This window comes from Amblyomma americanum, chromosome 7 (genome assembly GCF_052857255.1).
Source record: "Amblyomma americanum isolate KBUSLIRL-KWMA chromosome 7, ASM5285725v1, whole genome shotgun sequence".
NCBI classification, from domain to species: Eukaryota; Metazoa; Arthropoda; class Arachnida; order Ixodida; family Ixodidae; genus Amblyomma; species Amblyomma americanum.
Window position 1 is genome coordinate 22,661,448 of NC_135503.1, and position 24,531 is coordinate 22,685,978.

The 24,531-nt window shown below is 47.6% G+C and overlaps 1 long non-coding RNA gene across 1 annotated transcript in view; it reads left to right on the forward strand.

Moving 5' to 3' along the window:
• LOC144096992 (uncharacterized) overlaps positions 1 to 24,522 on the forward strand; it is a 67,456-nt gene extending 42,934 nt beyond the window's left edge. The window contains exon 3 of the long non-coding RNA XR_013306882.1: positions 23,761 to 24,522. This is a non-coding gene — a long non-coding RNA (uncharacterized LOC144096992). The remainder of the gene's footprint in view (positions 1 to 23,760) is intronic.
• The last annotated feature ends 9 nt before the right edge of the window (positions 24,523 to 24,531 follow it).

The following is a 24,531-nucleotide window of genomic DNA, read 5'->3' on the forward strand; positions in this document are numbered from 1 at the left end:
TCACAAGTAAACTGGCGCAGAACAAACAGGTCAGCGAGCAGCCCACTCACGTCATAATGTATGACCTGCGATATTTTTTTTTCCAGTTTAAGAGGATTAAAGATGTGGCTATTTAATTTTATTTATATGCAGCTTGCGCTAGCTATTCTATGCTTAAAAGGTACGCAGTTCATTGAACTTTGCTACATTACAAGTATTTTATCGCATTTAGGGCTGACTCTCGGCAAGTACCAGGGCTCCTTTACGCGTTGCAGCTGCCATGCTTCTTTTGTGTTGAGCACGGAATAACTATACCACGAAAAGAATACACTTACAAAGAGCGGTGCAAGGCTCTGATTATTGCGGTAGCGTGCTAAAAGTCAACTAATCAAACGCCCGCACATCTGAGTTACGGAAGATACGAGATGCAGCAACACAATGAAATCTCTCTATCGTAACCGGAGTCGAACAATCAAAGCCTTGCACTGATCTCTTCAAGGGTATTTTCTTTGCAGAATTGGCTCGCCGCCTGTGCAGATAAGGAAATGCTTTGTATTGAGGCTTTCCCGAATAGTAGTATCTCGCGTTTAAATAAGTGATCATTGCCATTTCGTCCGCAATGCCCAGGAATCGCCGAAGGAGCCACAAGAAATCCGGCCATGATAGCGACCCGCAAAGGTTTGTGTATTCTTTCCGGTTAATACCGGGTGTATCCAATCTAACCTCTGCCGCGTAAGAGGAGTGACTGACCGACTCCACGTTGAGGGCCGGTTTGAACTGGTTTGAACTGGCAAGGGCAGCACTGAGGGATTGCCGCAGCCAGTGGAGTTCTGGACTGGGGACTCCCCTTACAACGAAGGCAGCCACATTTTTTTCTCTTTTCTATTTCTTTTCTATTTCCCTCTCTCGAAGAGTGGAACCTAGCGGCACCTGGTGAGAGACGTGCGCAAGACATTTCAGTGGACATCAAGCATGGACGGAATGGGATTAATTTATTGACCACTGGACTTCAGAATAAGTTTGAACCAGTTTTATTTCCGACTTATTTGTTCTAAAAGTTTCCTTGCAAATGAGAACAGGCAGCCACTACCCTCTTTTGTTCCCATGGTTGCTTGCTTGCAGTTACATCTGACTTAAACAGCAGACTCCAATGCGTTAGGATTGGATGGACTCCGCTTTATATGGTTCTTTTTACTTTCTATAAAACTGTCGAAGCTTTTCTCTTGTCTTACATTCGGTTCCTTTCTTTAACACTTTTGATAGCCTAATAATACCGATGCTGTGTTTAGTTCTTCGTGCAAGCCGAGGAACGTCATCCGGATTCTCCGTGCATGTGAGGAGCCTGGAGACAACAGCGGAACCGAATACAGCAGCAGCGCCTACAAATAGATAAGTCCATGAAAACGCACTACACAAAGCATGAAACATTTGCAACATTTTGCCCGTGCAAAAAAAAAAAGTACACAGTTAAATGTCACATAAAAAGAGGTTGTAGTAAAGTAGAACAACATTCACCATCGAATTCATCGCGAAATAGGTTTTCGCGGCAGAAACTACTTATAACATTGTTAGATCGTCTAGCTGGGTCAAAATACTTGGTGGTCAACTTACTTAACGAAGTAGGCAAAATATAAGATTAAGACCGTGTGCTGCAGTGCTCGCGGGATCTAGGGATGCATCATTATTCTCTCTGTCAAGTCTGTCGAGCTGAACGGCTTTTCTGTAGTTTATGCAGTAGAGAAAGTGACATTCGTATTGGTTTTTATAAAAAATGTCTAGTGTAAGCCTAACCTGCAATTATTCAAGCAAAACACTGCGAGAATATCACATTTGAAGATGTGCCGCAGAAGCGACCTAGTAGTGGTTTGGGCATCCGCCTTGCATGTGGGCGGTACGGGGTTCGATCCCCTGTGCCGCCTGGCACCCTTCGGTGATGCAATGGCTGGTGCAAGGCTCATCTTAAGTTAAATGATTTGGAAATGGTTCTCTAACCCCACCGTGGGCAACTAAAAATACCTTGTGCCACGGCGCTCTTCGACGACGTTGCTTTTGTGCCATAAAATTCACCACCTTTAAGGAAAGGTGACTAGTGGGATGGCAATAAGCTGCATTAGCTATTCATCGGACTGCTTTTTTGTAGTACGTGTAGCTCAGACGAGTCTGTGGCACCAGATTATGCAGCAGTATTGTAAAAGAAAAAATACAAATGCGTCATAAAGTAAAATTTTAACTTTTTCACGTAATATGCTCTTCAGTATGGAAATAATTATAAAAGCTTATGATAATTTATATCCGATGTACTCTACATATTCATGCCAAGTTGAAAATTGAAATTGGTTTTTAGAGAAAGCAAATGGAGCAGTATTTGTCTCACACATCGGCGGACACATGAACAGGGAAGGGATAAAGGAGGGAGTGAGAGAAGAAAGGAATAAAGAGGTGCTGTAGTGGAGGGCTCCGGAATAATTTCGGCCACCTGGGGATCTTTAACGTGCACTGACATCACACAGCACGCGGGCGCCTTAGCGTTTCGTCTCCATCGAAACGCAGCCGCCGCGGTCGGGTTCGAGCCGGGGAACTCCGGATCAGTAGCCGAGCGCCCTAACCACGGAGCTACCACTTCGGGTACTTCATCCCAAGTTAAATCCTTGAATTCATTGATTGAATAACACCGCACCGAGCGCATTTATACAGTAAAACTGTTTAATCGGCTTCATTCCTAGATGAAATGCCTTTGATTAATTTCAATTCATTCTTAAATGATTGGGTAACCGCTAAATTTGCCTTTAGTTCAGTTACGAATGCATTGTTGCTCGTTACAACAAGTGTTGTGTCATATCAGCATACAACATAAACTGAGCGCCTATAGGACCCAATGTATACGACTGCGACATCGTTGACATACAAGTTATGTATATCCAGAAGCAGTGCTCACCGTACTTTTAGAAAAGCCGTTGAAAGAACCATATACGAACCATGATAATAATGCAATGTAATGGGCAGTGTGTGTGTGTGTGTGTGTGTGTGTGTGTGTGTGTGTGTGTGTGTGTGTGTGTGTGTGTGTGTGTGTGTGTGTGTGTGTGTGTGTGTGTGTGTGTGTGTGTGTGTGTGTGTGTGTGTGTGAGAGAGAGAGCTCGTAACGTGCTTATTAATAATAATAATAATAATAATAATAATAATAATTGGTTTTTTGGGGGGGAAAGGAAATGGCGCAGTATCTGTCTCATATATTGTTGGACACCTGAACCGCGCCGTAAGGGAAAGGATAAAGGAGGGAGTGAAAGAAGAAAGGAAGAAGGAGGTGCCGTAGTGGAGGGCTCCGGAATAATTTATTTCGACCACCTGGGGATCTTTAACGTGCACTGACATCGCACAGCACAGGGGCGCCTTAGCGTTTTTCCTCCATAAAAACGCAGCCGCCGCGGTCGGGTTCGAACCCGGGAACTCCGGATCAGTAGTCGAGCGCCCTAACCACTGAGCCACCGCGGCGGGGTGTGCTTATTATTCAAGCCCTGTTTTCGAGACGATCTACCGACTCATTGGCCGCGGCGGCGGCGACGACACGTGCCGAATTGGCCGCACCACCTCGAACCGGTTTCGACCGGCTCCCGTGTGTGTACGCTCTGCCAAGAGGAGGAAGTGGTGGACAGGACACAAATGCTCTGCCTGCTTCGCCGCACAAAAACACTGTGCGAGCCCACCGCAGAGCTCAATCAAGCAGCGCGCGTCTCTCTCGCCGCAAAACTGTGCAGCACTGCGAAAGCCCGCTGCAGCCAATCAGGAAATGAAAATTGGTTTTTGGGGAAAGGAAATGGCGCAGTATCTGTCTCACTTATCGGAGGACATTTGGCCAATCAGGTGTCTCTCACGCTTTTAGAATCAGGTACGCCTCTCACGATTTTAGAACGGTTGCTGATTGGTCGCTGCTCAGTTAGCAGCAATCACTCTTACAAAAATGGACTATAGACAGTCTATAGACTTCTTATAGATCTATTGCCTGCCTATATACATTTATTTTTGTCTATTCATTGTCTATAGACTGTCTGCCGACAAAAATCTGCTAAAAGCGTAGGATTATAAATTAATAGCTTGGCTAAAGACTGTCTATAGGATTTGTATTACCTATAGACTTCTTTCTCTAGTGTTTGTCTATAGAGAGTATACAGAATTTATAGACAGAAGTTTATGGACAGTCTGTACACTGTCCAAGGAAATCTTTGTAAGGGCAATCATAATTGACTGCAACGCGCCGCTCGGCCCGCAGCGAGCCAACCACGAGTCGCTGCCAGCTGTACGAATAGCTTCGCGCATTTGTCCCCTGATTGACTGACGCCGGGTCTGAAGCCTCCACAGCGCTGCACTATTCTCGCGCGACCAGAGTGCAGCTAACGCGTCCCGCCCTCAAGGTCTCTGCTCTTCGGCGCCGCGATACACAGCAGCGATAGCAGCGTGCGCGCACTGCATACTGCGCGCTGCAGTGGCTGCCGGCGGAGATCCCCTCTGCGGCCCACCCCCTTTGTGAAGCGGGCCCCGGTCGAGATTGCCCAAGAAGCCCATCGAGGCGTGCGCTGCCTCATCATAAAGGGCGGCAGATACGGCTCGCTGGCTGCGATGAGGCGAGCAACACTGCCTAGCTTGATTCGAGCTGCTGCTGCTGTTGCTACGCCGTGAAATGGGCTGTGCCGCTGACGAGTAGCGGGAATAGCACAGTAGCGCACGTGACCCTCCAACGCGGCTTACTTATTTGTTCATTTATTTATACACTTGTTATTCACGAAGAGGTATTCAGATTACAGACGGAAGGGCAGAGAAGCGAGTTTTGGGAAGGAAAGACATGTAAACGCTTACATGAAAAATGCAAAAGTAGCATAACATGACCCGCCGCGGCGGCTCAGTGGTTAGGGCGCTCGGCTACTGATCCGGAGTTCCCGGGTTCGAACCCGACCGCGGTACCCGCCGCGGTGGCTCAGTGGTTAGAGCGCTCGAGTACTGATCCGGAGTTCCCGGGTTCGAACCCAACCGCGGCGCCTGCGTTTTTATGGAGGAAAAACGCTAAGGCGCCCGTGTGCTGTGCGGTGTCAGTGCACGTTAAATATCCCCTGGTGGTCGAAATTACTCCGGAGCCCTCCACTACGGCACCTCTTCTTCCTTTCTTCTTTCACTCCCTCCTTTATCCCTTAGCTTACGGCGCGGTTCAGGTGTTCAACGATATACGAGACAGATACTGCGCCATTTCCTTTCCTCCAAAACACCCAATTATTATTATTATTATTATTATTATTATTATTATTATTATTATTATTATTATTATTATTATTATTATTATTATTATTATTATTATTATTATTATTAGCATAACATGATTGGTAATCAAAGCAAGAAAAAACAGCGCCCTCAAGGCCTCGAATGCTGGCAGCATCAGAAACTTAAGCAAGGAAGGCAAGAAAGCAAACTACGAGCAATAAGAAAAAGAAGAAGAAAGCTGGATTAAGAAGGCTAGCAACAAAGGAGGGCAATGAAATCTGAGTTAAAAATAAAACAGTAAGCTGAAAAGAGAAAATTTAAATGTGCGCTTCAGCGACACTTTCGTGACATTTTAACTTTCACTGCACCAGCAGTGCGGTCGTTCAACGACAAAAAATCAAGCACGAACTGGCCTACGCGAATAATAATGGGCAGATAGAGTGAATCAGAATGACATAAAATTGGTTTTAATTGAGCAAAGGTAATGGTTTAGTAACACTCTCACTTCTCGGTAGACACCTCAACCGCGCCGTGAGGGAAGGCAGGAAGTTGGGAGTGAAAATAAGAAAGAGATGCCGTAGTTTCAGGGCTCCGGGTTAATTTCGACCATTTACAGAGATCTTTAACGCGCACTGACGTCGCACAGCACACGGGCGCCTTTCGTGCTTCGCCTCCATCGAGACGCAGAAACAAAGCAGCAGTGAGAATTTGTGAATTTTGGACGCCCAAAATGATCCTGAGCTTGGAAACGCATTACTGCGGAGAAGTCCGGGACAGCTCCAGTCGCTTCTCCGAAGCGCGCAGAAATCGCAGTGCAGACTTCTCTCTCTTTTTTCTTCCATCATAACGAGCACGGCTACCAAGCCCACGACATCGTGCTCAACACGAGGGCAAAACCACTTTCACAAAACCAGCGAGGCACAGCCGCTACTGTCCGTAGTGTTTTCAAAATTCGCGCCATTAATTGTTCTTACAGCCTTACGCCACTGGAAGTAGGGTGTAGGGGTGTCTCAAACATCCCTCTCACTGAGAATAGGATTTAAGGGGTGATTCAAACTCCCATACCACTGAAAATAGCGTTTAAGGGTGACTCAAACTCCCCTACCGCAGGTACCTTGGTCACAATTACGCCTATTCACTGTAAGCGTTTCATGACATGTTATCGTTCTTGAAGGGTGTGTATTACCAATAGTCGGCTGCTTCGAACAGTGCCCCAGAGTAGGCACGTGCCTTGCACGCTACGCTGTACGCGACGGCCAGCGCATGAGGCTCGTGAAGCGCACAAAAGGACGCTCAGAAACAGCTGGGACACAGTGCCGCGTCATCGCCCGACAGCTGACCCGTGAGTCAGTGGCGAAGAATAAAAGAAACGAAGGTGAAAGACCCGGCAACAGCTGACGGATCCATGTACACGAGGCCTAACTGGCAGACATTTCACGCCTGTATAGTTTGAGGTGCGCAGTCACAGGAGTACGTGTCACTTGGTCAGGGAAAGCATATATTGTTTGCGTATAAAAAGTGACCATTGGTAACTAAAGAAAGACGTCGCGCAGTACTTGCATATGGCACAGAGAAGCGGTTACTCTTAGTTTTCTGCTGTTTTGTAGCGATAGCTACATTACGGTAGAGTTTCGAGCCTTCAGCGTGGCGGTGGCACGTGACGGTGGCGGCGCAGCCACGCCGTGGTGGTCACGTGGCATGGCGTGGGTCACGTGACCAGCCACGTGGTGTGGAGCAGCTGCTGCTGCCGGCGGCGCGGCGCGCCGGCGAAACCGAGTTGCAGCAGCTGTGCGCATGCGCCGTGTCAAGCGGGACGAAGATGAAGAAGGAACGCCCAGCGAAACGGAGTGGCGAAACACTGACTGCAATTCAACTGAGAAAGTTCCACTCGCCCAGCTGTAGCTATCGCGTCACTTCAGGTTTAACCAGAGCTAAACCACCGCCATTTTTCTTGTTGACAGTCTTTCCACTAGAGTTATTGTATTTGTTTTAATGCATTACATTCCCATCAATATTGTGTATAAACGCTGTGTTATCGTTGCTGCCGTCTTACAATGATTTAACTTAGTTTAAGAGGTCCCGGTGCAGTGCGTCACTATGAGACCCCTTTCTGCACTTAATACGAATGCACTAATCTTATGCGTCCAATAAACTTGAGACTTTAAGCGTCTAAACTTTCTATTTTCCCATGTGCATTATATATAAAAGAGGCTACTGAGCAAACGGTATGTGCACAGTATTGGGTTGCTGTTTATTTATCTAATATACCGCTACGAGCAATATAGAAGGGAACACATCGTTAGCGGGTACTCAGCATATGTTTACACGCAAGAGCAACCTTATTGGTTATTCATAAGTATTTTTCCCATGGACGCACGATCCCCTATTTGCCTTTTCAAGCATGATGCAGAAGTAATGATCAATTTCTACGTTGCTGGTGGGCGATAAAGTGTTCACTTCATAAATATATTTGCACCCGCTCCTCGTATCTGCCTCTAGAATCACCTTTCCGCTCCTCGGCGCGCTTGAATAATCATCTCAGCTTCAATCGTATATATGGCAAAACTCAATAATTTAATTCGTCTGCATTACCTAAAGCAATCAGGCTTTGGAATGATCTTCCTAACAACATAATCTCGTATCCTGATCCTACAGTTTAAAACGGCCCTATGTATGCATTTATCCCTTTAATGTTGTTTCAAATGCTTTTCTACAGTTTCAGTTGCTTTTATATTGTTCTCCGATGTACCACTGTTTTTGGTTGCACCTGACTACTACTTCTTCGCATATTCGTGTTTCGCAGTTTTTTTTCGTATTTTCTATTGTTTTAGAAAATACGAAAAAAAAACCGCGAAACGCGAAAATGCGAAGAAGTAGTAGTCAGGACATTGTTTTGTCGCCGCGGTGGCTCAGTGCACTCTGCTGCTGACCCGAAAGACGCGGATTCGATGCTGGCCGTGGCGGTCAATTTCGATGAAGGCGAAATTCTAGAGGCCCGTGTACTGTGCGATGTCAGTGCACGTTAAAGAGCCCCAGGTGGTCGAAATTTCCGGAGCCCTTCACTGTGGCGTCCCTCATAGCCTCAGTCGCTTTGGGACGTTAAACCCCCGGAACCCATTTTCTATTGTTTTGTTCAGACGTTATTTTTGCTTCGTTTTAAATCATCTTTGTTCGTGTTTTTTGCCTTGTACCGCGTTCATTGTACCGTTATTGTTGTTTATTATTTCTGCATATTCCTTTTCCTTGATGCCTCCCTCACTTAATGCTCTTCCGGGCCTGTGAGGCATCAATAAATAGTAATAATAATAATAATATTGATTGCGTATGTAAGTGCATACAGGGGCCGCAAACGGCTATATTCAGTAGCTTCATCAAGAAAAAAAAATGTCGACAAAAAAAAATGGGGCTTTCATCGAAGTCAACATTTCTGGGCGTTCTTATGCAATGGTTTAGTTCTACTGAGCCCAGTGCCAATTGAAGGTAGTGATCTTTCACCAGCACGAGGTAGGTAGGAAAAACTTTATTGAAAATGCCGGCAACCGACGGTTTGACGCGTCGTGACGTTGGCCAAGCGTCGACCCGGGGTTATGCCCTCCTCTGCACTACCCCCGTTCGGCCCGTTTGTGGTGGGTCGTTAGGCTTGTGCTTTTCGAGCGCACCCCGGGCCTGCTGGACGGCCCATAGCACGAACCTGTGTGTGTTCGGGGCAACAGTCAATTCTCTTCATCTCGCGGGATTTTAGCGAAATCGACGCCACGCTGCGGCGGCGCCGCGAACTAGTCTAAGGAGGTTTGATGCGCGCGGGAACCACACTGTTTGCTCCGTTATCCACGAAGAGCGAGGGGTGATTAACGATTTCATTCCGATTCCATTTATTCTAATTTGTTGTTGCACTTTGATTTCGCTAGCTGTCAATTGAATCACTCAGTCCCACGAGCGGATAGTAAGAACCGAACAAAAATAGAACGGATAGCGGCTTCACATTCATCGCATGCCTTCCTTCCACTGCTTACGAACAAACTAAAAGAATTTCATGGAAACAACGCACTCTAAAAGACGACATCATTGATCTCGCTTTCCACTTGTACACACTATTAGAAGTGTATATTGATACTTAAAGTAGGAAAGCAGGTAATAAATTCTAACAAGGGAGTAATTACTCATTAAGAACCGAACAGAATAGGAACCGTAAGAGCCGGTTACGTAACTCATTATCACCCACCCGCAAGCAGCATCATAAATTAATCTCTCGGTATAGCTTGCTCGTAATAATTAATGTGAAAAATTATGCTTCTGGCTTTGTAATTTGCTCGATGTAAAATGGCCTTCATTGCCGATGTTCGTAGACCGGAAATTCTTTCCAAAGCACGGCGTTCGTCCAACGCTCCGCTACCACACCGGATGGTTTAAAACACCAGACAGTGATCTTTTTCCTTATATATCGATTATTACTATGCACAATCGAAAAATGAGACTGTTTGAATAACACGGGGCTGCCAACATTGAGCGCTCTTCCATACTTAGGCTGAACCCAGAAGCAGTCCTCCGTTGCGCCGCCAGGTTGGATCAGTGGAGGCGCCCCCTATAGGTCGTCAAAGTCGCCAACATCTTCAATATGTGCTTCAGCTTCCGCGTTCTGTTGCATGTACACACGGTCACGGTCGTAGCCGCTAGGTGGCAACTCCACCACCCCACACCCGCTCACGTTTAGTCTTTCCTCCGCATTACCAATTTCACTTTATTTTTGTCGAAGCGCTCGTGAATGGGAACTAGGCGTTGTTTAATGTGCGCAGTGTCTGGAATCAATCAGCCGTTGAGTTTTCCGACACAGTTGGGTTTGTTATGTTTGATTACCACGAAACTATTTACCTTCTCTTCTCTTATCCTTCATCTCTTTGCCCTTGTATAAAACTAGACGGCAATCTGCTAACGGGAAGCGGTCGGAATTCTAAGTGGATCAATTTTGCTTTGCTCGAGCTCCGCTCGATGCATTTGGATTTTCATCGCTTTTATCGACATCATTTACTTACGATTGATAACCGTGTCTTTGAGACGAGAATGACTGCGTGCTATGCTGTACAGCACTGCTGAAACTAAAGAGCTAATATCGGCCCGTGAAGGCCCTGTTCACAATGCTGTTCGAACTTTAGAGCAGCTCATAAATTATTGGCACTCGTGTTCGGGCCGAATTACGATAACGAAAAATGATACAGGCTACTTGTTGGCAGTCAATCGTCGACTGTTCTTACCATAGCGACTAACTCTGTGGTCTCTGCTCCGGGCTGAATGACGCAATATTCAACCTCAACTGGATTTTTGTCCGTTATGAAACTGAAAATAAAAGGTTTTTCATGCTTAGAACAACGCAGTAATCGCCGAAAACGGCTTTTTTTTTCGTTTTTAATTCTGTACCACCTCCAGCGCGAAGCGAACGTCGGGACCTCGAGCGATACGGGGCCGGGGAGCTCAAGGCTCGCGCACTCGTGGCGCTGTACGAGACTTTTATCTCCGTTCGACACGAATCGGGCGGGCAACGCTTCAGGAGAGATAAGTTGCGGAGGTCTTATCTACGCTTCTCCGCAGCCCTTTTGATGGGGGGGGGGGGGGGTGCGTGCTTCATGAAGTCCAACGTTCATCCATCTCTGCACAGCTAAGGGCTGTGGGGCGGAATTCAATCGCTGTACTGGCTTGTGTGACAAAAAAATACACGTCACACATGTAACGAAGTAGACAATGGCCTTATTTCAAAACAAGTGGCAATTTTGCGGATAAACTAGAGACGCTTTGCGCGATAGTCTGTTTGAACGCTGAGCCGTTATTCAGCAGATTGAACCACGTCGCATACCCAGCCTATCAATGGCCCATCGCTTCGGTCAGAAGAAGGAATAACGAAGAAGGTTATACAACGCACCTTCCGAACGCTTACAAAACTCTGCGAGAAAACCCGCCAGAATAAGACATCCCGAAGCCAGGGCTCAGCAATATCTCCTGTATAGGTATAACGAATTTAATGTCAATAGCTAGTCCAGCAAGAGAACTGTGCCATCTTTAACTATTGTTTTTAACGCGTCAGCGTTAAGTCTCCCGTTCTTCAGAACACCCGGCGTCGTCGTCGGTGTTGTTGTGAGTGAAAAAGAAGAAGGCTTACTTCCCACCTAGGTATAACTTCACCTTGTGATGTCATCACAACCTCCCCACCATGGTATGTGGCAAGCTGCCTAACGAATTGTGAGCAAATTGTCCACCGTGACTGTTAGTTATTAGTCGCGGGAAATTTCTAGGGAAAAACAACCTGCGATTCACCAGCCCCACAGGTGGCTGTGTTTGAAACAGCCACCTGCCGGCCCAGTGGCGCATCGCTTAACCGCTGCATCACTGCGCCAGGTGTGGCACGAGGACACCCAGCGATCTATGAGAGAATGAAATATTTTTCAAATATGGGCGCTAACCAGTTAACGCTATCGCATCATGCCCTTAAAGGTGGGGCTTAAGTGTCCCCTCCAGTTAATTTTTTTTAAACTATTGCCATCTATCTGATTTAGTTAGGAGGGGGGGGGGGGCACCCGTTGTTCCTAATTTATCTTTATGAGTGTATTGCGTGCCGATGTTGATCTCTGCCTACCGTTCAGTAAGGAAGCTGCGGGTATAAGCATATGTTCGTGTACCGTAGTGAAATGCTTGAAGATTGTCAAGTATTTAAACTATTGCCATCTAATCATGCCCTTAAAGGCGGGGCTTAAGTGTCCCCTCCAGTTAATTTTTTTTAAAACTATTGCCATCTACTTTTGGTTTTGGCTGCATTTCCGCATTGTGTAGTATTTACTTTATATTATTACTTCCTTTTTTTGAAACCTTCAGCTATTCCAATTTTTTTTTTTTGCGGGAGCTATCTCCTTTCTTTTATTTTTTGATTGGTTCAAGCACGTTAGCTAAAGCGGCAAAGGCCGGGACGCTTTATTTTTAATTACCTTTAATGAGACCCCTAATAATAAAACAAAACAAAAAAATGGGAGGGGACGCGTAAGCTCCCCTTTGAGGATATGGCACAATAGCTTTAATGATTTAATTCCCGTGCATGTGGAATTGGTCGTTCTCAAATTTACTCGCACAGGTCCCTGGGAGTCTGTACAGCACTCTTTGCGCAAAGGTGCAGCGATTAAGGGATGCACCACTGCACTGAGATGGCAGGTGCTGCCACCGGTGGGCCTAGTACGACCCAGGTTGCTCGTCCCGAGCAACCTCTCGCGACCAATCATTGATTCAACAGCCGCCTGCCACAGTGGTCAGTTTGCTCACAACCCGGTGGGCAGGTTGTGATGACGTCACAAGGTCACGTGACCTAAGCGGCCCACTTAGGTTGCTTCTCAGGCGGGTGGTCACCAGGGTCACCCTATTCTTCGCTGACAACGCCGACACCGGATTTTCTGGGTGACGGGGCTTTTAACACTATCGCGTTCATAACAAAGTTTGTACGCCGTTTTTAATTTATCGGGAAACAAATCCAAAAATCACTGTCTACGCCAGGCAGTAGTGAGGGTGTGAAAGCTTTCACCTGAGCTTAAGATAATCTGAACCACTGCCCTCTCAGCGTGCAATCCTATCCATATCACACGTCCCTCCCTTTCTTTCACTTTCCCCTCTCCCCACTTCGCCTGCAGTTGGGGTTGCCATGCGGAATGTTCCACCATACGCATGCGCAGAACTCTATACCAAAGAAGGACTACTATACAAAGTCCAACATCGATCTATGGAAGCAGCGGTGGCTTTTACTCTCACGCTATAAGATGGCAGAGTTCCTTGTAACGCGTTGAGGTTTTAATACGCTGATTTGTTCTCACCGCAGCCGTGTCGTCATCAGCATCATTATCATCTTTCAGTTCGTCCTCGTTGTCAGCCTGGTGACGTCGAGTGGAAGGAGGGCAATGGCTCTCTTCCGGTGACCTCCAACTGTGCACATGCTGGGCCAGCCAGTGCATCGAACCCATAGAGAACCGAACCCGTACCGTTAATAGAAATAAACAAATAGTAACAGCACGAAGTATTCACCAATAGCGCAATACGATAGGGGGGGAAGATAGGCGCAAAAGCTCCAAACCAAATGTTGTGTATTCAGTGAAGAGAGCGCTGTCAACCCCCGTGCCCGGAGAGGCCATTAATCGGTCATCGATTAGGGTCACGTCAATTCGCTTCGTTCGATAAAACGACTAGTTGCGACGAGCGCAGTGTTTGGCGTGACAGCCGGCGTGGTCTAATCTCTTTTTTTCTTCTTTTCCATTATTTATATGTTTGCTTTAAAACACGTCTTACCTCGTCCCCATTGATTAATCCTTTGAGTTCGACAGCCTAAGGCACTTTGGCTGATCGCGCTGGTCATAGCTTATTTTTGCCTTTGAAATGAAACTTTCTGAGCAGGAATCTAAATTTAACTTGCGTCGGGGGAGTCGACTGATCACGTCAAAACAGAGAACAGGTTTTGCAAGATCGGGCTCATAAGTCGCAGAAACCTAAATAAAAAAATAAATAAATTCGAAGTGGTGTAGTGAAAGCCATCTGTATATAATCCTTATCAAGAAAGAAAATGTTGTGATTCGCGCAAAGCTCGCACCGGGTGCATAGTTCTCGACGATAATCCCTTGTTTTGGTATTTTGCTTGGGGTAATCATACGCCAACGCCTTGCGTGCGCACAAATCGTGCGAGACCCTGCTGAAGTCCGAGTCCCCTCCCTAGATATCGGTGTTGTTATTTTGGGTGCTGTCAGCTCCTGCATTTTCTTACAGCCATTATCTTATTCTCATATATCTTATCCCATTTCACTTATCTCCTTTGCTCAGGCAGTTCTTGCAGTAGCGCTCATATCTCGTGTCTGTGGTGATCGACCGGGCGAGAGGCTGTTTCGGTAGCTGCAGGCGAAGCGCGCCACAACAACGAGAAGTTAGGACTTTTTGTGGATTTACATATTTAAGAAATGTTCTGTTTGTGCGCTTGATAAGCGCTCCTATCTTATGCCTCCTTTTTCCTTCATTCCGTCCTTTAATCCGCTTTAATCAGGGCAGGACCGCCGGCTGACCATAAATATAGCTAACCTCCCTGTATTCCTCCACCCGTTTTTCTCACTATATTTCCTCGCAAAATGCCAGAAGAGTTCTGTTTTGCTTATTAGATAATTTCTTTAGCCAATATATCAACTGAAATAAACTCAATTCAATTTAATTGTGCTAGTTCAGCACAGGCCAGCTCTGGATAATGTTCCAGGCTAAAAGCGGGGATGATCCAGCTGCTTGAGTCTTGACAAAACATCCGGTGCACTGTGCCTGCTGCCACTTCATCTTCAGCAAGCAAAACAAATACCATTATCAGTAACAGCGCCGTCTCCGTCATCGTCATCACCACTGCCACTTCACCTTCAGCCACCACCTCCATTTGCATGCGCACCTACAGTCGGATACAACTCAAGCATGAAGCGGCAAATGCTCCTCAAAGAGGCCTTTCAACCAATGGCGTCGACCGATTCTCATGACGTTGTGGTTAAGCCCCTTGGACCTGCTAGCGTGACATGGGTGGCAGAAGAAACAGGATATACCACGGCTTAATCGGATTAACCTCGCCGTCTTGAAAATCTGTCGACGCCACTGTCTGGAGGTCTTCCTTTGAGTAGCATCTGTAGCTTCGTTCTTGAGTTGTACCTGATTTATCATGCATTTGGCCCGTCGGGATCATATGCGCATGCGCACTGGTGACTGGCAGTCGCGGTGAGGGGTAAAGCGCTAGACGGAATACGTTAAGCTAAAACTCCTTATTATTTCTTATTTAGCTACTGCTGGAAAAATGATGGACATTTATAATTGGACGACTCTATCGATTAGGGGAATAGGGTAACAGCGGGGAGTCAGTGCGCAGACACAGAACAATTATGCGCCTCAGGTTACTGTTCTGCGCATGCGCACTGGCGTCCTGCTATTCCCTTATCCCCCCTAATCAATGCGCTCCCCTATTCTAAAAGTCTCTAATAGGGTGTTTTAGAGCAGGAGGGCTCCATCGATTATTAGAGGGTAGTGTAAATAGTGGGGTGTCAGTGCGCACGCGCAGGACGATAACCCGAGGGTCGTTATTGCTCTGCGCATGCGCGCGGGTTATTACCCTATCCCTATAATCGATAGAGTCGCCTTGTTCTAAAGCTCCATATCTCGCTTCGAGCCTTCATTCCATAGTCGATTAGCGGGGTGTGGTAGGGCGAGCGAAAGGAAAAACGGTAGGCGAAGAAGGGCAGCTGGACGCGGTGTTCCCGGAAGGAAACACCGCTATGCGAAACAGAGGAGGAAAAGAGCCGAAGACGCAGAAGAGCAGCGATAGGGGTTGTCGAACCGCATCGCTGGCCGATGCGCGCGCGAGTCTGTTCACCCCTTTCTTTCTCTTCGGCCGCAGCAGAAAAGCTGTCCTCCGGGGAAGCCCTGTCGTGACGCGGGCCGCCCGAGCGTGCTTTATGGGCGGTGCGCGTGGCTGGGTGCGGCGACTCTGTTCGCCGTAGACGCCTTTCTGCTACCGCAGGGGGATTGCGGAGGTGAGCCCGAATGCCGCTTCGCGCAACTCGAGAAGGGATTGGTGTCAGCGGTTTATGAGAAGACCTACTGACGCGCGACCGCTGTGGCCGCGCACTGTTTCTGGGGAAATAGTCGGCGTTCGCTGTCCCGGTCTGGCGGCGATGGTCGCACAAGACTTGCATTTCAAGCCCGAAGTGGTGGAAAGTTGCGCGATTTGAAAAGCGATGGCGAAGGCGATGTTCAAAATTAAGAATTAAAATTAGGAGCCAGGTGCCGGAGTTCTTTGAACAGTCCAGGTTTTTCGGTTTTCTTTGATTTCTTTAATCAATCAATTAATCAACTAATTACAATGATTTCATTAACTCGTAATCGCCTATCACGCACCAATCAATAATCAATCACTAGAACGACAAATTACCATGATACGATTTTTTTTTTTTACGCAGCCCCCGATTATTTCCGACACGCGGTGCCGACTATACGCCGACGGCTTTTCGACCAAACGAGCTGTGTACGCTATCGCGTAAAATATATTTGCCAAATGCTGGGCAAGCTGGCGATAAGTGAGGCTCCTGGTTCCCGCACAGAGTGTTAGCGCCAGGCAGGATGATAGTAGAGTGGACTAGTGTAGTAGAGGCTCACTAATGACTAAGAATTTTCCTCATGATCGAGAGCTTTTCAACCTAGCCACAAATCGGCACTGCCATACTTTGCAGCTCATCGGCTTTTCTGAATCTCATTTACTGACGATAACCACGTCTCATTGATCTGGGGGTGTCCGGATACCAGTTCTCTAAGAGCTCAAGGGAGCACTATAGAACTGCCGGAAAAAACAGCCCGCATCGAGAGGGCGCACACAGGCGCGCTCATTGAAGCGATGCTATAGCGGTACTGTGCGGAAAAACAGCACGTGCCAGAAATCGAAGCGCTCTTTCGTAATGCAGCCGATTGAGCCCGGGACTCGGGCGTCGCGCACCACTGGTTGCGAGCGCTGGCACACGTGGCGTACTGCCCCGCGAAGTCAGGTTATCCACTGGCACTGCGACTCATCGATCCCTATGCAAGTCAACTAAATACACGGCCATTCAGCGGTGCTAACCGAACAGCGCAATCGATCAGTAATCCGATACGCACGCCTCCATAAGGACTATTTATAAACGTGAGCCTCAGTACGCGTATTGCCTGCGCTAGAACCGAAGTGTCATTTCCGTGCAGAAAGTCTGGATGGTCGTTCAATCAGGCGCAAAAGAAGCAAGCTCCTTTCCGGGGGCGAGTTTATAGGGGACTCTTCGAGGAGGAGGAGGAGGAGGAGGAGGAGTAGGAGGAGGAGGAGGTGATATGTGCATTGCATTTCTTAATTTTCCCCCCAAATATAAAAATGAGTGCCCAGTGCGATTCTTCCATGGAAAATTCCTCGCTTGAAGGGGGGGGGGGGGGAGCAGTCGCCTGCCTCTCACATCCTCCCATGCTTCTTCAAGGGCGCGACACTTAATATGATGCCATGGCGCGTGTAGGGTATGGACAACGCGGGAAGCGATAGCATTTGCACCCATTTTTAAGCACTTCGTGCCCGACACAAGTCGGACTGAGCCCCGGCTGGTCCCACTTTATAACGTCCTTCTTTTTCTGCAACATCAATAAAAAACGCAGTTGAGGAGAGGCTTATGAAGCTCTTCGTGTTGCGAAAAAGCGCGAAGCTTTCTGGGCCTACGCCGTCTTATCTCCTTCCCCAGGGCTATTCCTGGCAAGCGCGTGGAGCTTATAAGGATCGTACGACTTCATACGCGCTTCCCGAGTCTGCAAACCCACATATGTGGTTCAAAACACGCAGCGTTAGTTTTCTTATGTGGTTCGAGATGCAGGATTCCGACGCAACACTCAGAGCTTAGCCCTAGAAGTCCAATAGCAAATTGAATAACGAGAGTCTAGCCAATCACTGTAGACTCCGGTAAACCCTCAGATATGACCGGCTTTGTTCCGGTGCCCTACATTTGTTTTTTTTTTGTTTTTTTAGAGAGGTCATATCAGTCATGACAGAAATTTCTTGTCCGAGCCAATTCCGCGGTCTCGAATTCATGTCACGAATTCACAGCACAAATTCATGTCGCCTGAGGAAGGGAAACCAGGTGACAGGTCGTACTATGGACTGTGACCTATATGACCGATCCATTCACTCATGAGCATTAGACCCACAGAGCGACTTGATGATGAACGAAACACAAATTGATTAGGAATGGTCAGCAAAAGGCCCCCTTCGGAAGAGTTTGTGATGACAGCATAAGGTAAGGTAGTGCAGCCCAGATACCAGAAACAAGAAGCAACCAATGATGTATAGAGATGTGAAGAGGTGAATAACAAAAGCAAGGCTCCTGCACAGCTCGGCACTGCCGTGGGCGCTGCCGCGGCGCCCACGTTTCAATGGAGCTGAAACGCAAAAGTCGCCCGTGCGCTGTGCGATGTGCAGCGAACGTTAAAGATTCCCATGTGGTCGAAATTATTCAGGAGCCCTTCACTACCGCACCGCTTCCTTCTTTTGTTTCTTCTACCATACCCCCCCCCCCCCCCTCCCGGCGCAGTTTTGGTGTCCGCGTATAAGCGAGACAACAATTTTCATTTTCTGCCAGATACCTGCGAAACTGGTGAAGCTGAAGCGTCTTATATTCTTGTTTTCTACTTTTCTGGGCTGCGTTATCATAGCGTTACTAACATCGTTAAACGAGGCGACACGAAATTCTCTCCCCATTAGCTTATCTGAAAGGAACACGTTCATATACTTCCGTGGCGTCCCGACAACTGCCTCAGCGGCACATACAAAACGCTCCAGCCTACAGCCAGCGATCCAGCCAGCCAGCCTGTTCGGCGGTCGCCGGCATGCAGTGCCGCTCGCATAAATGCCTCCGGCAGCTGCGGAGGCATGGCGATTGTGCATTGGCCTTTCCTCTCGTCGCGACGGCGGCTGTTGCCGGGCGTCCGCGCAGAGAAAAGAGCGCTTTGTGCAGCGCGCGCCGGCTGAATGTCGCGTTGTTTAGGTCGCGCAGCCATACGCTCTCACGCTCCACATTCGCGTGAAGGAAATGTCGCTTTGCGACCCCTAGACCTCCCAGAATGTTTTATCAAATTTGTGGTGAATATTTCGCTGCGGGAGTAGTATGATCGTGATTATGAAATGAACCTCGTCGTATCGTTGATTGTATGTATGATGCCCTCCCTGAAATCTTGGGCTCTTTTTTGTTGTTGTTTTACTGCAGCAGTGAGACAGTCGCCCAGAGAGGACGATAACACTACGACGATATTCTTGGGATTTCCTAGGGCACGTTTAATCTATTTGCGCAATCGATGGCTAACATCCTAAAAGCCAGGCGTTTAATTTGCATACAACCTTTTTTTCCATACCAAAAACAAGAATCTGCAATTACTATCAAGTGTTCACTTTTAATGTTTTATGCAGTGTATATTTATTTTATGTAGTGTACTATTTACCTCCCCCCATGTCTTTCTTCTGTCCCCTCACCTCTTTTATTTCATTTCTCCCACCTGCCTGCTATCCTTTCTTTCCGCTGCCCCAGCTCAGGTGCCGCCGCACGTGATGGCAGATGCCGGGGCTAGCAAAAATCTTTTACCTTCCTTTTATGTTATTTTAAATAAACCACCACTACTACTACATTACTATCAACAATGGACATATACTTATGTTCGGCACAGACTGCAGATCAGGCAGGAACACTTGTAAAGTTAAAGTTAACTCGACGTTAAGCAAGCTTGTGCCCTAGGACATACTGGTCAGAAGGCAACAGTATAAACTCTCGCAGAAGACAAGCTGTCATTCGCTGTTGCATTTTCCTGGCGGCGGCCACGGCTGAATTAAACTATGCCAACAGCTTTGCCGCTTATGCCATTAGGCACAGTTCTCACACAACCGATCTACTTCTTAAAATGAGAGAGCGACAATTGCCCCTGTCGTTTCGAAACGTGTGACTGAACGAGGCACATCCGATAAGTAGCGGAGCAGTGCTAACAGTATTTTCTTCTCACGGAGTGAAACGGTTCACCGGCTGTTCCTGCCATCACCCCGCGCATGCGCCGTCGAGTGTAGAGTTTCTTATCAACGAACGCATACCCACCCCTCGGGACCACCTGCGCTCGGTCGCACGCAAGAGAAGGCAAGCAGGGCTTCGGTCCTCTCGGGCCCGTGTTTGAACAGCTGCGCTGTATACGGCCCCCGTCTCCGCAGCTTTATAGCTGCGTCGCCTGTAAAAAGCTGGACCTGAGGTGCGTCGTGGCAGTACGTGGATCTCCTCGGCCTGCAGGCTTCGGAAAAGTTAGAGTTAAGTAAAAGCGGCTTGGGGAACGCTTATCACTGCGATACTGACGATTCTTGCTGTCCCTTCGATATGCTGCAATCCTGGCCGCATCGACTCTTTCTGCGCGGCTTATATTTATACTATTTCATTTTATTTCATTTCATTTATACATACTGCAGACACTTTTCATGGTCCAAGAAGGACAGGCATGTATTGATAAGAGTATGTCAGAAAGATGCAGAACACAATCAAGAGAAATATGCATAAGAAAAAAGTGACACGTGTTACTAAACTAAAACAACACCATAGCGCGATTCCAATTGCATACTGTCCGCGAAAAAAAAACAACGAATACTTAAAACAGTCAATTCTCGAAACATACGGTGTTAGTGAGTGGATGTGATGGCGCCGAGTATGTCGGGTGGATAAAAGGGACAAGTGCTGAGCAGGGTCAAAAACTAACTTCTGGTTAAGCGAAGAATAAAGAGTCAAGACGGTGTTTTCTTATTCGCGTTTCAAGTGATTCAATATTATTTACTGCCATAAGCTGAGTGGGGGAGTCAGCGAGTTTAAACTTTGAATAAATAAACAAAACAGCTTTTCGCTGAACCCTCTCTATTTTGTTATGTGAGCTATGTGCGATTATGAGCCTAACTTGGCGTTCGTGGAGGACCGTCGTCACAGTGAAGGGCTTGCAACGCATACAAGTGGTGAAATAAAGAAACATAACGTGCCAAGGTGACTGTTTCGATTAGTGGAGGATGAGTTTAAGCAAAAGCAAAGGCGGAACGGTAACAGCCTCGTTCTGTGCAGACATCTAAAACAGAACCTGGACTGCATAACGAGGCAAGGGAGTGATGACGAAGGTGAAGATGTGGAGAGGGAAGGAATGCCAGGTACCTGCCATGCACACGTCTAGAGGGTAAATATGCTGCCTAGTTGATGTCCTCTCGGGTAGGGGAAGGGGTGATGGGGGGGAGAAGGATTTTGCCTGCATGTTCAAACCATGTGAAAGGTGTCGGCCACCTCCCCACAGAATGAGCAGAGGCCGTCAAAAGAATCAAAGTGCTTGAGAACCGCCGGGCACATCAGTAAAGAGCCTAAGGAGAGTTCGTTCGCCAGCTTTACCCAGTCCCTTCATAGGAACCAGGTAGTGCTGGTGTTCGGCACGATAGTGCTCAGTAATATCTTTGAAAGAAAGAAGTGGGCTGTGATCTGTGTTAAGTTCCTCCCAAGGAACGCCTGGTGCCCGGTAAGTGAGTTCGCGGGCTGCCTCATGGGCGGCTTCGTTACCTGGCATGCCTTGGTGGCCGGGGACCCATATGATTGAGTGGTGAGTTGGATCGCAGTCGCCAGTACTGTGGCAAACAATTTGGTGAGCAAGTGGAGTGATCCAACCGAACTCAAAGTTACGACAGGCTCCGCGAGAGTGTGTGAGGATGAATTTAGTGTAGGGATGGGAGGCTGCGAGGGCGATCGCTACCTCCTCCGCATGAGTTGAGCTGGCGCTCTGAACGAGAGGCCGTCCACATGTTTTCTCTCGTGTATGACTGCAACCGTGTACCATTCCCCCCTGGAGTGGTAGGGGACTGCAATGTCGACGTAGAAGACGTGCTTCCTAGAGCTATATATAGTGGCAGTGCAAGGCATCCGCCCACGCCTGGCGCCGGCCATTATGGTCCTCCTTGTTCATCTTAGTCGGAAGGGGTCGAACGTAAAGGGCGCGTCTCCACAGTTCGGGCATTCGAACCCGTTCCATCGTATAGTGAGCTGCAAGGCTAAGTTTAACGCCTCTCTGACCACAAAGCGGGTATTTATTTTGTTATGAAGTAGCTTCATACAGGGCCGGTGTGGGCAGACGCAAATACAAGTACACAAAGTACTCGAGTGATCGGATGCAGGGGAATGAATGAAAAACAAAGGCAACTGTAGCATTTACTGCATGGGGGATTCGCCGCCTGCAGCATAAAACCTCGCCGATTGAGATTGCGCTTAGGAAACAAATTTCGCGCGGCTGTAGAGTGCAAGAAAGAAAACGTAAATACAAGGAAGCAACCGCTCGCATATCTGTGCACGTCTCAGCTTGAAGAAGAAAGGGCAACGTTGGACAAGCAGAATTCTGGCTCAGATCTTCAGCTCTACAGGCCTGCCTGGCCAGTGACTGCGGAATGCGAAGGGCAGATAACCGCTGGTCTTTAAGGGTAACGGAGTGGATTATAAGAGAAGGCAAGCGTAGCAGGGGGCTGCAGAAAGTTTGGTGGGCGGATGAGATTAAGAAGTTGGTGGGGATAAAGTGGCCGCAGCTGGCATAGGACGGCGTTAATTGGAGAGACATGGGAGAAGCCTTTGTCCTGGAGCGGACGTAGTCAGGCTGATGATGATGAAATGCGTCTTTTACTGACAGACAAACATCGTCATAGTCAGAAAGAGGCAAAGAATCAATTTTTACTGAGAACAATTATTCAATGGAGTTGTCCTCACTGTCCCTTTAACAAGCAGCCGCCGCGGTGGCTCAGTGTAACGTTATGGTGCTCGGCTGCCGACCTGAAAGACGCGGGCTCGATCCCGACCGCGGCGGTCAATTTAGATGGAGGCGAAATTCTAGAGGCCCGTGTTACTGTGCGATGTCAGTGCGCCTTAAAGAACCGCAGGCGGTCGAAATTTCCGGAGCCCTTCACTACGGCGTCCCTCATAGCCTGAGTCGCTTTGGGACGTTAAACCCCCATAAACCAGCCAACCAAACCTTTAACAAGCGACTACTCAAACGTGTTGACATGCGAGAAAGCCAGAACGCTCGAGAAAGTTCCGCAGAATGCTCGATTATTCGCAAGCCGCCGTGAGTCAATGCTCAGAAATCAGACAGATAATGTAATTAATTCTGCGAACAGAAGCTTGAGTATAGTATTTATCTTCATCCGCATTAAGAATCGATTCATCTCCTCTTCCTTCTCTTGGCCTTGCGCATCTGGCTCGCATCCTAGTAATCTGGTGTCCCCCGCAGCGTGCGTGTCCTGAAAGTATAACAGCGTATGCTTCCTCGTAGAAGCAAGAGAACATCTTTTATTGTGGTCACGGCAATGATCTCAACAAAGAATGTATTTTCACGCCCTCATTGGTTCCCTCGGCGTAAACTTCGAGCGCACAAAACGCCTAAGAAAAAAAAAAGATTGCATCATAGCATGCTTGCTTTCTCTAAAACCACTCCAGCCTTCCCAAAACCATCCTGGAAGAACTTACTCGTCCCACCAACAAAGCACTCCTAGTCAATCTTACTTGCGCTCCTACTCCAGCAATTCAATAATGTGCTCCAGCAGTGTTGAAGTACTGCTGCAGCGCCGGTTTGGGGTCTGCAATTAAGTTTTCTCTCTCGTTAAATAGACTTACTTTAAGAACTCGCCAAAAAGAGCATTTGACCTCCAAAAAAATCTATGTAAGAATCCCTATTTGTCTCTCGTAATACACCTAAATATTTTTATTTTTTATTTTTGATTCTCAGTTTATATTGCCGCATCCGTTGCTTAAGAATTCGTAACTTTACAAAGACATATACACGTACCCGCACCCTTATACGAACTTAAAGTAAAGCTAGGAAAACAGTAAATAAAGCAAACTTCTATTTGTTTTCTTTTCTAGCGTCGAAGCCGCCTGCCCGCCTGACCCGGTTCAGTCGTGCGCTGTTATTTTTATTTTCTTTTAGGCCCGAGAGGAGCAACGCGGGCCAAGAAAAGCGCCGTCCTCCTTCGCCCTTCGAACAACAAACGGACCGGGGCGCGCACAGAGCGTTCGGAACCCGAGCGGAATATTCCCAGTGCGTGGAGGCCTGTTTACTACTACACCGCTCGACGCTGGCCTCCTGGCGGCATGTATCTCAGCACCACTGCCACCCCCAACCTCCCGCTGGTGCGGGGGACAATCCACTACTGGCCCAAAATCAAATGTTGTGCTAGTTCGTTTACTTCACGCTCACATTCATACAGTGTGACAAAGAGCACGGACAACAGGGAGACACCACAAAGCGCCGTGGGACACGGTCTCATGTCAATCGTGGCGAAATATCAGAGAGCCGTCATACTGTACGATGTCAGTGCACGTTAAAGAACCCCTGGTGGTCGAAACTATCCGGAGCTCTTCGCTACGGCGCCCCTCATAGCCTGAGTTGCTTTGGGACGTTAAACCACATAAACCAAAGCAAACAAGTTGGTTGCTATACACCTTATCTCATCTTCTGCTGTTCCTCCACGGTGGAAATTAGCTTGCTAGTGTCATTTCTTTTTACTCATTCACCCAAAGTACAATATACGGACGTGTTATATACTATAAGGCAGTATTTTTTTCGATGTCCTAATCTGCTGGACTGATCGAAAATGCACAAACCCTGTTTCTGTTAATGAAAATGCATTTTTTTATTATATCCGTGATTGCTTGAAGGAATAACCCAATGTTGTGTTGGCTCAGCACATATACGAGT